Source organism: Rutidosis leptorrhynchoides, chromosome 3, assembly GCF_046630445.1.
Source record: "Rutidosis leptorrhynchoides isolate AG116_Rl617_1_P2 chromosome 3, CSIRO_AGI_Rlap_v1, whole genome shotgun sequence".
Classification (NCBI taxonomy): Eukaryota; Viridiplantae; Streptophyta; class Magnoliopsida; order Asterales; family Asteraceae; genus Rutidosis; species Rutidosis leptorrhynchoides.
The window spans coordinates 150,533,179-150,550,525 of NC_092335.1; the positions used below are offsets into that span (position 1 = coordinate 150,533,179).

Below are 17,347 nucleotides of genomic sequence, written 5' to 3' on the forward strand. Positions count from 1 at the left end.
TTTTTGCAAGATTTGGAACACCGAAAGCTTTAATAAGTGATCGGGGTACTCATTTCTGTAATAATCAACTTGAGAAAGTTCTTAAAAGATATGGAGTAACTCATAAAATCTCAACCGCATATCATCCACAAACAAGTGGACAAGTTGAAAATACCAACCGAGCTTTAAAACGTATTCTAGAGAAAACCGTAGGATCAAATCCGAAGGAATGGTCCATTAAATTGGAGGATGCACTCTGGGCTTTTAGAAAAGCCTACAAAACTCCAATTGGAACCACACCTTTTAGACTTGTTTATGGAAAAGCATGTCATCTTCCAGTAGAAATTGAACACAAAGCATTTTGGGCTTTGAAGACATGTAATCTTGATTTACATGAAGCTGGACGTCTACAATTAAGTCAACTAAACGAATTAGAAGAATTAAGGCATGAAGCATACGAAAATTCGTTAATCTATAAAGAAAGAACGAAGAAATGGCATGATAAAAGAATCAGAAGTTCAAAAGAATTTAAAGAAAGAGACAGAGTTCTTCTTTTCAATTCACGATTCAAGCTATTTCCTGGAAAATTGAAATCAAGATGGTCTGGACCATTCATAGTCAAAAGAGTTTTCCCATACAGAACGATAGAATTAATAAATCCAAATGGGATTGAATTTAAAGTTAATGGTCACAGAGTTAAACATTACAAACATGGTCCGATGGAAGAAGACAATGAAGTTAATCACAATTTCGATACCACAGCTAACTAAGTATAGGGGGTTTATGTATTTCTGTTAGAGTTAGATTGTCTGTTTTCGTGTAGTTCTCGAAAATGGAACCCTAACGGTCTTTCCCTAGCAGACCCTAAAGAACTAGTCTTCTCCCCCCATTCTGAATTTTTAATTTTTTTTGGTTTTTACAAAATGAAGACTGCCTGTGAACTAAACCATGGTCTAATGCTACACGCTTTGATCACTAAACGTAATAATGACATACTACCGAGTGAAATAGTATCAGTAATCAGAGAAAGAATGGACGGAGTTAGAAAAGAATCCAGATGCGAAGATAATAAGTTACAATTTGGTAAAGGAAAATCAAAATCCGCAGCGAAAAGAAGAGCACGACACCTAGAAAGATGTCACAAATGCGGAAAATGGTCACATGGAGGTAAATGTTCAAATAATCAAACCTATTCAAATACCGAATTTGTTACTTAATGCAGAGACGGACCGTTCATATGTTTAGAAGAAAAGACACTGAATGCTTGAGGTTACGCCTATGTAGCCATGGAAAACCAATTAAACCGACTATCTTATGAATGGGATAGATCATATAACTAAGAAATCTATTTCACAGGTATGTCTGTACAGTTTTTATTTATTTATTTATTTTTTTTAACCTTTTGATAATAAACGATAATTTGTTCGCTAAAAAGTATTAAATTGGTATTGAATAAAATTAGGTTTGGCGACCGAAATTATTGATATCATTCAAAAATTTATTACATCACTGCGAAATTTAACGTTTATTCTTAAGGTATAAATATCTTTAATCAATCAACCCAAAATATTTCAAAAATTCATCATGAGTTAAATTAGGTCTTGGAACTGAAATTACTTTACCGAAAAGAGGGGCGCATATTTTTGATAATATTTGATTGATTAAAGTGGGATAAAAAGCCAAAAAGATTTTTAATTTTATTTTTACCATGTTTTTAAAATTAATATATAAATCTTAAATTAATATTGTAAACTTTGTAAAAACAATATATTTAAAATTGTAAATATTTAAAAAATTAATATAAGTTTGGTGTAAATTTATAATATGAATTTTTAAATTAAGTTTGGTGTGAATTTTTAATTTTTAAAATATGAATTTTTAATTTTATGCATTTTAAATTGTAAGTTTGGTGTGAATTTTTAATATTAATTTTGAATTTTATATTTAAATTGTGTGAATTTAAAAACAAAATTTTACTTTATCTCATTAAGTTAAAAATATGATTTTTAAAATTCGTCGTAAGTTGAAGACTAGGTCTTTGAACCGAAATTGCTTTACCCAAGGGAGGGACGAGAACTTTTATTATCATTATTTTTAATCATATTGAATTAAAGTATGCCAAAAACATTAAAAAACCAAAAATCTTAGTTTTTAAAACAATCGCTACAAAAAGAAAAATTTTAAAATTTTGTCGAAGGACAGACTAGGACATCGTTCCGAAACGACCTCGTCCTAAATAACAAGGGAAACAAAATTTTAAAATTAATTACTTAATTGTTTTAATTAGTATAAGATATAAAAAAAAAAAAAGCAAACTCCGCGACTCGCGGAGTTTGAAGGGTAATTCACCGCGAGTCGCGGAGGGATCGGATTACAGAAAAAATAAAAAGAGCTGAAACAGCTCAGTCCACACAACACACAAACTCAAACAAACTGCGAAAAACCTGCACAAAAACCCGAAAAATACACCCCAAAATCACAATTTTTAACCGTTAATCATCAAATCTTTTACTAAAATCATGTTGAGAAGGATGCTATCAAGGAATTACTCAAGAAAAACGGTAAATTTCTACACCTAAACACCATTTAATCCGAAATTTGGTGTTCTTGAGCAATTTTTCCCCCAATTTGATTTTGATGCTTTTAGTGTAATTATTCTTAAATTGTTTATGTATTATGCTTGTATAACCTAGATTGATGCTATTTAACATGATTAGAAGCCTTAAACTTCAAATTTAGAGTAATCTAGGGTTTGTGTTCTTGAGCAAATTTGGGACTTTTTAATATAAACGGGTTATGGCCGATTTTTGTCATGAATTGTTGCTAAATTAAGTAGTGTAACATGTCTAGGTAGTTAAATGATCCAAACTTTGAGCCTAAACATGATTTTGAGAATTAAAGTGGACTTTTTCAAGTCTAAAATTCATGAACTTGATTTTTGAGATATAATGCCATTTGAAACTTATTTAATTGCTAGTAATGATTATTTTGGCATGTTATTTGAGTTGAATGCTTATGAAATTGGCGAACATTTTCGTATATGCTATTTTGAAAAAGTGTAGATTTGATGAAAATATGAAAATGAGCTTAAGTTTGATATAAATTGATCATGTCATTGTAATTATTTTGATTGATGATTTTGCTGACACTAATGCATATTTGGATGCACAAAAATTGTGTTTGATGTGTTTTGCAGACTGAAAGGGGTGAATCTTCATCCCAAGCTCGCAATGCTCCTGCTGAGAATGCGGAACAACAGGAGGTGGATAACTACTACAAGCAAGATATACCTCATCCAGTCATGACATTTTCTGATATGCACTTGGAAGAGTTGCACCCGAACCTGAGTTTTGACAGACTTTGGATAGATTATCCAAAATACCAAAGGGGTTTGCATACTCTTCATTCTAAAGTTGTTGAGGTACCGAGGGTCATAGAATGGGGACCCTTAGAAGCTGTAGAATTGGCCGGGCCAATTAGGGAATTACTTGCACAGAGGTATGGTAATTCTACTTTTGACGACTGGGTACGTTTATTCACCATGCGTAGACCTGTATATAAAGTATGGTGTGAAAAATTGTTGTGTAGTATAGAATTAAATGATCGGGTAGCTAGTTTAACCGATCGATCTTTTATTAGATTTTTGTTAGGAGGTTCGATGCGCCACATGTCTTTACTAGACATGGCTCAGGCTTTACGTATATATACGCCTGAGGAGTTAGCATTTGCCGATTATAGAGGGTTGATACTAAATGGTAGAAAGATAGATGAAAATTTTGATACACACGGTGTATGGAGTCAAATGACAAGCCATCACCGATTCAAAGGGGGAAATTACTCTAATTTGGATATAGATAGAGCTGAATTAAGAGTGATTCATAGGTTTTTAGCTAATTCGATTACACAAAGAGGTAAGAACAAGGAAAAGGTAAATGAACAGGATTTGTTTTACCATATGTGTATTCGAGACCCACAAAGCGCTGTAAGTATACCTTATTGTGTGGGTTATTATTTATCAGCTATGGTTAGGGGGATGAGACCGCATAGCATAATAGGAGGTGGTATTTTTATTACTTTGATTGCTGAATATCTCGGTGTGGATATAAGTCGGGGGGGATTATTAGTCGAAGAACCAGAACCCCGAGATACTATAGGTTTAAATGTATACCATGGTGCGAAAGTTTTGAAGAGGCGAAATAACGCCGCAGTACAATACCATGGTAGACATCCACAGGTTGTGAGAAACCAACAGCAAGGTAATGTAGGAGGGGGAAATGAGATGCAAGAAATGCAAAGGTTTATAGCTTCACAGGAGTACGAAAATGCTAGACAGAGAGCATTTGAAGATTGGCAAGTTCATCAGAACCAAATCATAGCTCATTGCCAACATATAGGTAGAAACTATATTCCTACACCAAAACCCATATTCCCTCCCTGGTCTATAGAGATGCAACCACCGTATCCTACGTATAACCCTGCCGAAGCATTCTATAGCACCTATGGTTATGCCTGGAACCCCTATTGGTATCAATATCATCCCTAGTCTACTTAGTTTTATTTATTTTGTAAATTGTAATGTTGATACGTTTAATACTTATGTTAATATTGTAATAGTTTTTATAATTTTCTAACTTTTATTCTTAGATTTTAATAATTTTTGAATGTGGGGTAATATACCAAACTTCAAAAATATGTATATATGTTTGCAGTTTATCTTATGTACACAACAGGATAAAACAACGCATTTTCAAAGACTGGCATTAAGTTCAGCAAAAGCAACTAATTTTGACGACAAGATGCAAAATATATGTGAAATAACAACAAGACGGAATTAACAAATGATGTGCACCATATATCATTCAGCAAACAAACGCCAATATATTTGGAAACTTTGGTAAAAATTTAATCATTTTCACACAAATCACCCTCAATAATTTAAATTGTTACTGATTTCTTGCAAATGAGGGCATTGCAAGATCTTAAGTGTGGGAAGGGGTTAAATTCTTTCGGATTTTAAAATTTTTTACTTTATACACTTGGTTACCATTAAAAATACTAGTAAAACAGTAGTTGTATTAGAATCTAGTGCTCTCTGATAATAAAGAACAACCCTAGTCTTATATACTGACTACCCAATTCTAGTAAAATTTTTCAAAATTTTCAATTAAATGAACTCAAAATCATGTTTATACATATTTATGAACGATAAAACTAGGTTTTAACACCGAAATTATTGTTACCTCAGAAAGGACATAAATTGAGAAACAAACCAAAATGTTAAAATTCATTTAAAATGGAATAGAGGACGATAAAAAGGAAAATAAATGCCAAGTGTGGGAAAATTTATCAAGTTATCTTAAACATATGTCACATATATCTGTAACAAATAACTGAAAATACTTTTGCTTTGGACTAAACTAAACTGTTTTACCCGATGAAAGAAAAGAAGAGATGGATCTACACGATGAATCAATTCCATCATAAAAAGGAAGTAAAGTCTTCCGAAAAAGACACGCGCTTCTTGATTTAGGTCAAGAAGTTGTCGTCCAGACCAGCTGTAGGTTGACGAAAAATCTAGAAAAATCATCACTAAAATCAGCAGGAAATCCACGGACCTCAGCATTAAACAGGGTCGCCAAGTGGTCAGATTTATCCTAACCATGAGAAGGATTTATCTCGTACAATGGGGGGGCACCATGCAAATTAGCTGGATAAGACTAATGAATCAGATCTCCAGAAAGGATAATCTCCTTAAAGATTAAAAATCAGCTTTTAAGCCTGATATTACTCAATCCTTGAGATTGACCTTAAAGATTGAGAATTACAAACTCATGGAATTCAATGATATCTAAACTCGAGCTTGAACGAGAAAATATTTTGATCAAAATTACAAACCGATTTGTTTTCTGAAAACCCATTTTCAATGCGTTCATTACCATTGAACGTAAAATCCTAGGAATTCACCTGGAATTCATTAGGTCACCTGAACTAAATCGGGTGTCAACCGTAAGAACGGTGGTTGCATAGCATGGTCAAAGACAGGACCTTGTGCCAGACCGAAAAATTATAAGGGTGAGCTTTACTATTGCTCCTACCAAGGATAGTAATTGCGTCCGACACGTTGTAGACCATAATTAAAAGCATGTCAGGGGACATTGCCTTAACAGTTGCTTGTTCAACGCTTTCCTTTACAACCGGACGGTAGTTTACCGAAAGGTAATATATGGGACAAGTAAACTGGACGTGTTGCTTTCCAAATACAAGGTTAGCAAGTGGGTGACACAAAATCATAAGTTTTGAGCTAAAATTTTCAAATCTGAAACCCACCAAACCCACAAAAATATTTTGCAAACACCGGTAAAGGGTTATTCCAGAAAACTTATCTAGGGTAAAAACTAGATTTAATTTTCAAAAGATCAAATGTTTTCATAAAGATCCAATTTCCTTAATGGATCTAAATTTTTATAGTCATGTGGGACTGTAAACCATATCGTTACTACCATTGTTTATACCGCCGTATAGAAATCACTGATGTACAAAGTGTGAAGAATAAATAAGTGATTCTAGTATTTCAAGACGATATTGCTTGAGGACAAGCAACGCTCAAGTGTGGGAATATTTGATAATGCTAAAAACGAACATATATTTCATAGCATTATTCCTCAAGAAAGACAAGCTTTTAGTTGCAATTGTTCTATTTACAAGTGATATTCGTTTAAATAATAAAAGGTGAAGACAAAAGACAGATTCGACGAATTGAAGACGCAAACGACCAAAAAGCTCAAAAGTACAAAAGACAATCAAAGAGGTTCCAATTATTGATAAGAAACGTCTCGAAATTACAAGAGTACAAGATTCAAAACGCAAAGTACAAAATATAAAATTGTACGCAAGGACGTTCGAAAATCCGGAACCGGGACCAGAGTCAACTCTCAACGCTCGACGCAACGGACTAAAAATTACAAGTTAACTATGTATATAAATATAATATAATATATAATTAATTATATTAATTATATATATATATTATATTTATAAATAAATCGTCGGCAAGAAAGACTCCAAAAGCTGGTGAGCTGTATTTACAAACTCCGCGACTCGCGGAGTTTGAAGGCAAAATAGGCCGTGAGTCGCGGAGCTCCAAAATTTGAAACTCCCTATAAAGCCAACCGAATTCTGATCATTTTTCATCCATCATATATCCATCTCTCTATCTATATAATATATATTTATAATTTATATTTTAATTTTAATTTTAATTTTAATCCTAATAATAAGGGTATGTTAGCGAATGTTGTAAGGGTGTAAGTCGAAATTCTGTCCGTGTAACGCTACGCTATTTTTAATCATTGTAAGTTATGTTCAACCTTTTTAATTTAATGTCTCGTAGCTAAGTTATTATTATGCGTATTTAATCCGAAGTAATCATGATGTTGGGCTAATTACTAAAATTGGGTAATTGGGCTTTGTACCATAATTGGGGTTTGGACAATAGAACGACACTTGTGGAAATTAGACTATGGGCTATTAATGGGTTTTATATTAACTAAACAATACCTTGTTAATTTAATATACAAACTTATAATTCGACGTATTTATATATAATCACATACGCTTAACTGGGCACGGTGGGCGGGATATCTATAAATACCAATAATTATTCATTTTACCGGATACGGAACTGGATTAATAGTTAATAGACTTGTTGAAACAGGGGTGAATTACATTCAAGGGTAATTGGTGTAATTGTTAACAAAGTAGTAAAACCTTGGTTTGCACGCAGTCGATAACCTGGTGTATTCATTAAACAAAGTATTAAAACCTTGTTACAATTCAAATCCCCAATTAGTTGGAATATTTGACTTCGGGAATAAGAATAATTTGACGAAGGCTTTCGCTCTTTATATTTATGACTGATGGACTATTATGGACAAATCCGTATGGACATATTAAATAATCCAGGACAAAGGACAATTAACCCATGGGCATAAAACTAAAATCAACACGTCAACCATCATGATTACGGAAGTTTAAATAAGCATAATTCTTTTATTTCATATTTAATTTCCTTTATTTTATATTTAATTGCACTTCTAATTATAGCACTTTTATTTATTGTTATTATATTTAATTGCACTTTTAATTATCGTACTTTTTAATTATCGCAAGTTTATTTTATCGCACTTTTATTATTCGCAATTTCATTATCGTTATTTACTTTACGCTTTAATTTAAGTCTTGTATTTATTTTTAATATTTTACATTTGGTTTTAACTGTGACTAAAGTTTTAAAATCGACAAACCGGTCATTAAACGGTAAAAACCCCCCTTTATAATAATAATATTACTTATATATATATTTGTATTTTTATAAAAGTAAACTAATATAGCGTTAAGCTTTGTTTAAAAAGATTCCCTGTGGAACGAACCGGACTTACTAAAAACTACACTACTGTACGATTAGGTACACTGCCTATAAGTGTTGTAGCAAGGTTTAAGTATATCCATTCTATAAATAAATAAATATCTTGTGTAAAATTGTATCGTATTTAATAGTATTTCCTAGCAAAAAATATAGCTATTTTATATACTACTCTGCTAAAACATCAAAGAGCTAGGTCAAGGAGTCCATCAGGAGTAAAGTTGTGGTATGTTGGAATTATCAACACGCTGGTCACTATAAGTCAAAGATCTGAGTCTTAAGTCGTGTAAGAGCGCGGTTGACTACGGCGATCGAAGATGCGATGATGTGCCAAGAGGATGTTCTTGACAAATCTTGGGTTTTAGATTCGGGTGCCTCGTATCGTGATACCCCGTACATGAACGAGATGTTAAATTTTAAGAGCTATTACGGTAGGGTTCGAGTCGCGAATGGGAATACTTTTGATGTTGCGGGTATTGGTAAATGTAACACCCCGTCAGAACACACTAACGGAATATTAACTCTTGGTCCTACAGTTAACGGTCACACCCTTTATATGAGACGTTTTCCGAAAAACAATCGCATTTATTTCAAAAGACGTTGTCATTAAAGTAAGTAAATCAAAAGTTAACATTAATGACATAAGTAAATAATCCTTAAACATTATTTAAAAGAAACAGTTTTAAATGCGATCGTAAACGTTTTTGACATAAATCAAATCATGCTGGACTCCCATCCAGTGTATGCACCATGTAAGCACATAGTCATCAAAGTATGCGGAAGCTAATACCTTTAAGAACCTGAGATAAAACATGAAAACGATCAACAGAATATTGAGTGAATCTACATGTTTAAGTAAATCAGTTTATCAGAGTTAGACCACGAGATTTAGTTCAAAACAGTAAAAGTTATACAACAATTATGAGCACTTGAATATAAAGCTTTAACCCACGGATAGCTTAAATGCGCTACACTTCTTCCTTTACCCCATATTGCAAATGCTGATCAAGCATTCAGTAACAAAGTTATAAGTACCCTAGTTCATTGAGTGAGGTTTGTCAAACCTAGGGTACCGTCCTTATAGTTCGAGCCTTACAATGTAATTAATATATTCAAGCTAGAGGCTTTTGGATCAAACTCATAGTGTATGTTCAGTTTTTGTACTAGTGTCTAATGCGTAAAACAGTTTAAAAACAACATGTTATCTCATCACAAAAAGTAAAAGTGTATGAGACTGTAGACTCACCTTGTGTGCACTTGACAATTTCACAAGCAACAGTAGTCGAATTACAACGACCAAGTAATGCAACCTAAATGTACCATTTATAGTTACATAAGTTTTGTTTCAAAAGATAGAATTACAAAACAGTCCCTATTGCTCAGACCGACGTAAACATATAGTAAAAGTCAACACAGAAGTCAACTAGTCAAGCAAGTCAACAAAAAGTCAAACTTGGTCAAAGTGGTCAAGCTAAGTCAACTACCTCATTAGGTCATGCCCATGTTATCATAAAGTCAAATAAAGATCAACTTATAAGTTACACATAGTCGTTTAGTCAAATGATGTTTACTAGTTTAACTGTCATACATTTTCACAGCAGTAATGCAATCGGACAAGCATTGTTCACAAATGACACATCAAACAATTATGAACAACTCCATATCATTAGTCCATGTGATAAGATTCCTAAAAATACTAAGCACACTATCATACGGTTCCCAGAACTCACATAGCATGCAAAACAATCAAGTTCAGGTTCTGTTTGCGCATCACTTTTATATTAATTCTCATTTAATCTAGATAATAGCAATTAATGAACGCTCAATTGTAAATGACTCTAAAAACCTCAAATTATCAGTGGTAAAATAACCAAAGAAATTCATATAGCCAATTTGTACAGTTTTGACCGACTTGTCGAACTTCCTGATTTAGACATAATTCAGACATTCGGTTTCGGCACGCATGTAACACATAGAAAACAAAGCATTCAGAGCTTGGCATACAATAAAGATATGCTAAGTAATATATATATATATATATATATATATATATATATATATATATATATATATATATATATATATATATATATATATATATATATATATATATATATATATATATATATATATATATATATATACTACCACATACCAGAAGCACAAAGTCCAATTCAACTCCTACTTCATGCTAGACATTTATTGGTGCAAAATAGACAGATTCGTTCCTATTCAGGTAGTCGTTTTCGGGGTCGAATATACGAACATCTATAAACATTTAGCATATAAATTCTACATGAATTATCAAGTAATAATAATTCAATTTATAAAATACAAAAGCTTGGTCATCAAAAAGCATGTTAAATGGTCGTTTGCTCCATGAACAAATTACTAGTCAACACGTTGTAACACGAACATTCAAGTAATCATAAAACGACTTTTACAAATCCGTTTACCATGATATCCTACTCCATTTTAATTGTTTTTCAATTCTATATCCATATAACATCAGTTCATAAGCCAATCATAACACACAAATTGCAGTTTTCATTTTGTTGCATAATTACATACCGAAACTTCAAACGATCATAACTTAGGCTATACTAAACGAAATAATGCGATTCAAGCTAGCGAATTCAATAGTTTTTCGATAGCTATCCATCTAAACACTATGAAAATACAGAAAACAATTTTACAAAACCAGCAGCATAGCTATTTAATTCGTTTTAAAACCCTAACTCGCAAACCGGACATTATAAGGACTATTTACGTACACGATCGCGACCAATTGAGCAATAGAACATATAATTAATCATAATAACAAAAAAATCAGATTTATTAAACGCGACCAATTGAGCAATAGGCGACCAATTGAGCAATAGGGTTAGTGATTATACCTTTCTAGCAAAATCAATTCACAATACTAGACGTAGAACGAAGCAACGAACAACTTTGATGCACGAGAGTTGTTCTAATTTTGAGGTTATGATGGTGTATGGTGGTGGTGATGTGCGGATGACAAGAGAGCAAGAGAGGGAGGAGCAGTCAACTAAAATTAGATGAATGAGGGTCCCAGTAATTTTCCTTGCTAATTATAATTTAGGTTAGGGCCTTAAACAACAACCCACTAGTGATCCATTAACCAAAACAAGTCCAATTAAGGGGTGAGGGGTGGGGTTCGGCCGTGGGGTAGCCCAAACGGGTGTTCTGGGCTCGTTTTGCATACATTTGTTCAAGTAGTGGTCCGTTTCGAGTGTCGTTAACCATACCGTGTTACCGGAACGTTTATCGATCGTTAAAACGCAACCCACCGCGTTTAATTCATTAAATACATAATAAATTAATTAATTTTTTATTAAAAGTAATAATTATTGAAAATAATTATTTTATCAAAAATCAGACGTTTCGCAGTCTCGTGAGACCTCAGTTGCATTTTTCAAAACCGTATCGTATTCTCAGTATTTCAAACATGAAATAAGTTCTTCGGCTAATATAATCATGTATTAATTACGTTAGTTCATCATGAACTCAAGTATGCAATTAATCAAATTAAATACACGAATCGAAAGTAATCATCGTTAAATACTTAACGGACAGTTAACAAAGATTAACAAAAAAAGCTAGGGTATTACAGTAATCTCGTGGTTAGACACTTGGATTATGTTTAGATCTCGAGGAACGTGAGATTCATCCCCAAGTTCACAAGAAGGTTAATCTCGGTTGAGAAATTGGATGATGATATGTGTTATGTTCTATATGGGGATCAAAGGCGGATAGTGTTTAAACGAGGTTATGTAATTAATCGTGGGTACAAAAGGTGAAACATGTATATGGTTGATGTTCCTTCCGAGGAATTGAAATTAGTGGTTACAATCTCTTTTGTACTCTTTATAATTATCTATATTCATTATTTTTTCTAGCTTCTTGTTTATATTAAAAATTTTCATATATATATATATATATATATATATATATATATATATATATATATATATATATATATATATATATTGGACCAATCGAGGGATAAGCATTAAATGGGGTACAAACTGGATAAGTGAATATTAGCCTCACATTAAGAAAAAGAATAATTTTATATAAAAAACGCGGAGGGGTAAAATAGTAATTTTAAATCAATTTATGTATCCAGCGTGTTTCTTCATCCCCAAATTTCATTTTCATAAACCGTAAACTAGATGTTCCCTTATTTTCTGCACGATTTCATCTGGAAACTAAATTGTAGAAACATTCTAAGCATGAATTTGTGATCTACATTTAAATCCTTACACTCGTGATCAAATAGATTGGATTAACAACAAAGAATTTGCAGTGATCGATCTCGAGTTCATATTTGTCCGAATAACTTCATAGATTGATCAGTTTAGAACGAGTTGGAGTATTTCAATACGAGTTAATCACCAATTCAGGTTTCTGGACGATCATTGAAGCTTCGAGAATCATTAACAGGAATGGAGAAACATCTCAGAATTCATGATCTTCAAGTCAATGACTGTTCATAGTTGGTCAACAAATCAATTGGAACGAATTAGAGAGATTCAGCTGTTAAAATCTGATTTCGAGTATTCCTGACATGATTTCGAGCAGACGTTATGTTGAATTCATCATCTAAAAACAAACATCAATCTACTTTTGATTTTATGTTCATCTTCAAAAAGGCGTGACCTGTTTCTTCATTGTCCATGGTATGTATTTATATAGCATAGTAAACTATTAGTTAGATCTAAGCTCTTTTTGTATTTGAGAATGATAATTTTCTAACTTTACTACCATGTTTTCAGCTACAGATGTATCTACAATGGCAACGAAACTGATGAGAGCAATGGAGTGCATCTCTTAGGCCTGGTACCATAATCTATATCTATCTATCTATATTAATTATTCAAAGAATGAATTGTCAAGGTAAAATATCAATTTATTTTTTACTGTTTAAATGCAATTTCATGTCATATATTTGAGTAAAGACGTGGAACAAGTAAAAAAATTAAATTTACTGAACAATTATGTATGGAACAAGTAAAGACATGAAAGAAATGCCATGAAGTATACAGAATACATGCACAGTTTATATTTATAAATGTATTAAAGTGTTCATATGTTCTTGTTGTTTGCTAAAAAAAAGTTGATGCTACTTTATATTTGTCTAGATTTTTTTTTAACCCTTTGGACCGGTGGAGCTAGTGCAATTGCCAACAGATCCTGAAACAGGAAATTGTAAAGGTTTTGAGTTTATTCAAGTAAGTTTTATTAATTATCACAAGGGTCTAATCCTACATGGGCGGGTCATATTCCTCAGCAACAGCGACAATATTTTTCACATGTTTATGGTAAGACATTATGGATTCAGATTCTTGGATATATATTCCTTGTAATTGTATTGATTAATTTTAGAGTGACACCTGGATATGCATATCAGCTATTGTCTTTTTACATCAGACTGCTTTTGGTATATGAAACTGTGGGTGTTCTGATTTTACTTGGAAATTGGGGGTGGTAATTTTGACCCATCAACTTATGAATGAGTCTATTTGGATTGTATCTAATCCTCAAATTAAAAGAAAAATGTAGCCAAAAAGCGAATAGTGTTATGACCTTTTTAATACTGTTCAAAATTTGTGTTTTTGTTATCTGAAGCTCAAGTCTTTTTATGTGTTACCCTAATAGGTGCTGAAACAATGCATGGACTACCACACTGGGAAGCACATACAGTCGACATCAACCAGGTGGTGGGTGGGTGGTGGTGGTGGTGTCTGGTGGTGGTGGTTGGTGGTGGTGGGTGGTGGTGGTGTGGGTGGTGGTGGTTGGGCATGCAAAGGCAGCACTAAGTTTAAGTGGAACGCTTGAAATAGCTGGGCGGACACTTAGGTGACTGTTGCATATTAAAATGTTAATATATGAGGTAGCTTTATTAATTATTAATCATAATGTTCATGTTGCAACTTTTGTGTTTATTTTTCGTAGGTATCTTTAGTTTCTGATTATAACGGGGCACAAGACCCAGGAGTAAAAGCAGCCGATTTTGATGACGATGATAGTGGTAGTTTGGTAGGCCCACTTGTTTGATATTTGTGTGTGTATGTATAAAATATATGTGAACGTGAATTCTATTTTATGTTTTTTTTCTTCTGCAGGCTCTAAATGCTCAATCACGAGCGATGCTTATGGCAAAGCTTGATCGGACTAGCTATGCATCTAGGTACGTTCAGAGGCATAGCTATGTAGAGCCCAGGGTGGGCACGGGACACCACTCAAATATGCGATGTAGTGGGAAAATTTTTGATTTTTTAACGTGTGACACCACTGGATAGTGTAAATTTTTTTGAGTGACACCACTAAAATAAGACATCTAGTAGAATTTTTTTTTTGAGTTTTAACCGGTGACACCACTGACCAACAATCCTGGCACCGCCCCTGGGTACGTTCATGAAGAAGTTCAGTTAGTGACATGGGAATGTTCTTCACAACACAAATTTTGATGATAATATTCATATTAGTATTTAATATTAAATTTTAATAATATAATATATATTTGCAGTGTTACTGGAGCTCTCGGAGTTGGTGCACCTATAGTTAATGGATCTGCTCCAATTCAATCTTTTGGGTCAGCCCAAATGATTTCACCCATTGTTTCAGAGCCTATTGGGAACCCCAGCGAGTGTCTATTGCTGAAGAATATGTTTGATCCTGCAACTGAGGTCTTGCATTTTACTTTGTTTTGAGTTCAGCACATGTCTTAAACTGAGCACTAGAGGTGGCAAATTGGGCGGGTCAAGTGATTTTGCATATCAAGTGTTGTCCGTGTTGTCGGGCATGACCCAGTATAATGCCCAGAAATATCAACTTAACCAAGGTGCGTGATCAAGAATCACATGAGAAAAACGTTTGAGTTTTAATCACAGCTTTTCCAGTCGTTAATCTCCATTTTCATATATTTGAATTTATTAATTAATATTAATAAATTAATAAACTTGTTGCAGGTTGGGAAGTTGGCTGTTCTTGTGATTTGGAAGCCATCAGTCTTTGGAGAAAAACCAGAAATGGTGATTAAAGGTGGTGATATATTAGAGTTCGGTGTGTATATATTTTCATGTATGTTAATCGGTTAGTCTCATCTTTTAGTCATGATTTTGATTTCATACTTTGACTCACTAAAGGATTCTTAATGTCGTCATTTCTGAGTATCCCATTCGACAAAATGCAACATTGATTCTTTTATTGTCTAGTGGTTATGTTTCAAGTTTAAGTTGGACAAAAGTGTGTTGTTTTTCAGTTGTGTAGCTTGTTGCATTTCAAAGTTGTGGTGTCAAAATGGGTAGGATTGTCAATATGGGTAGGACAGAGACTTTGGGTTATGGGTAACGAAGGCATTTTCTTAATATTAATCGTTTTAATTGTTTCATTACTCTTTTATGCAGGTGACAAAAACACCAGCGCCAAGAAGAACAAATAGTGGTTGTTGCCGGTAAGGCTAAACATGCGCAGACTATATAGGTCGTGTACAGAACATTGGAATTCTGGACAACATTGGGAGCGCAAACAGTGAGCAAAAAAACAAGTAAGTTTGTTTTCATCACCAGTCTTATAAATTTTTCTACAAATATTACTTAACATTAAACAACACCTTCTTGCTTCGATAACAAATATTTAAATTATTTTAGAGCGTGGAGAAAGAAAACTATTGTCATTAACAGTGAGTGATGAATGATATAAAATGAGGTGATGAATGATAAAAAAACAAAATGAATGACAATAGGAGGTGATGAATGATTAAAGACATAATGAATGATAACTTTGTGAGTGATGAATGATATAAAATGAGGTGATGAATGATAAAAATGAGATGATGACTGATAAAATTTTTCTGATGAATGGTAAATTTTTTTAATCATTCATCACCTAGTTTTTCTCATTCATCTCGTTTTTTTATCATTCATCGTCTTATTTTTATCATTCGTCATCTCCTTTTTATCATTCATCACCTCCTTTTTATCATTCATCTTGTTTTTTTTTTCATAATTCTTCACCTCATTTTTGCCATTTATCTTGTTTTTTTTTCATTCATCACCTTCTTTTTATCATTCATCACCTTATTTTTTGCAACTCTTTTTATCATTCATTATATTTTTTTTTATCATTCATCTTGTGTTTAATCATTCACCTACTTTTTATTATTCATCTTTTTTTTATCATTCATCACCTTATTTTTATCATTCATTACCTCCTTTTTTTGTCATTCATCTTGTTTTTTTATCATTATTCACCTCATTTTTTGCAAATCTTTTATCCTTCATTATATCCTTTTTTATCATTCATTAAATCTTTTTTTTATCATTCACCTCCTTTTTATCATTCATCACCTAATTTTTATATGAATGACTACAATTAGATGAATGATGATTGTTTGATAATTGGGCATTTGGTCTAGTGGTATGATTCTCGCTTTCGGTGAGGGAGGTCCCGAGTTCGATTCTCGGAATGCCCCATATTTTATATAAAAGTAATCATTATAACGGTTTGTTGAATGATAATGGTTTGATGAATGATAACATTTTGATGCACGATAATTGTTTTGTGATGAATGATAATTGTTTCCTTTTGAATGATAAAATTTTGACTTCTAATTGACATGCGATTGTTACTAAAACTTTTATCATACATCATATTTTTTCTCATTTATATTATTTTAGTATCATTCTTCAGTTTTTTTTATCATTCATTATATTTTTATAAATGATAACTGTTTAATGAATAATAACTTAGATGAATGATAGTTTTTTTCTGATAGATGATAGTTTTTTTGTGATGAATGATAATTGTTGCTTTTATGAATCATAAATGTTTGATGAATGATAATTGTTTTAATGAATGATAATTATTTTGATGAATGATAATCATTTTGTTATGAATAGTTATTGCTTTCTTATGAAT

General features: G+C 32.6%; 1 long non-coding RNA gene across 1 annotated transcript; it reads left to right on the plus strand.

The window, feature by feature from the left end:
• The first annotated feature begins 14,416 nt into the window (after positions 1-14,416).
• LOC139896907 (uncharacterized) lies at positions 14,417-15,334 on the plus strand. Its single transcript, XR_011776364.1, has 3 exons — positions 14,417-14,464; positions 14,551-14,615; positions 14,955-15,334. It is a non-coding gene; the product is annotated as an uncharacterized lncRNA (long non-coding RNA).
• Positions 15,335-17,347: the final 2,013 nt, after the last annotated feature.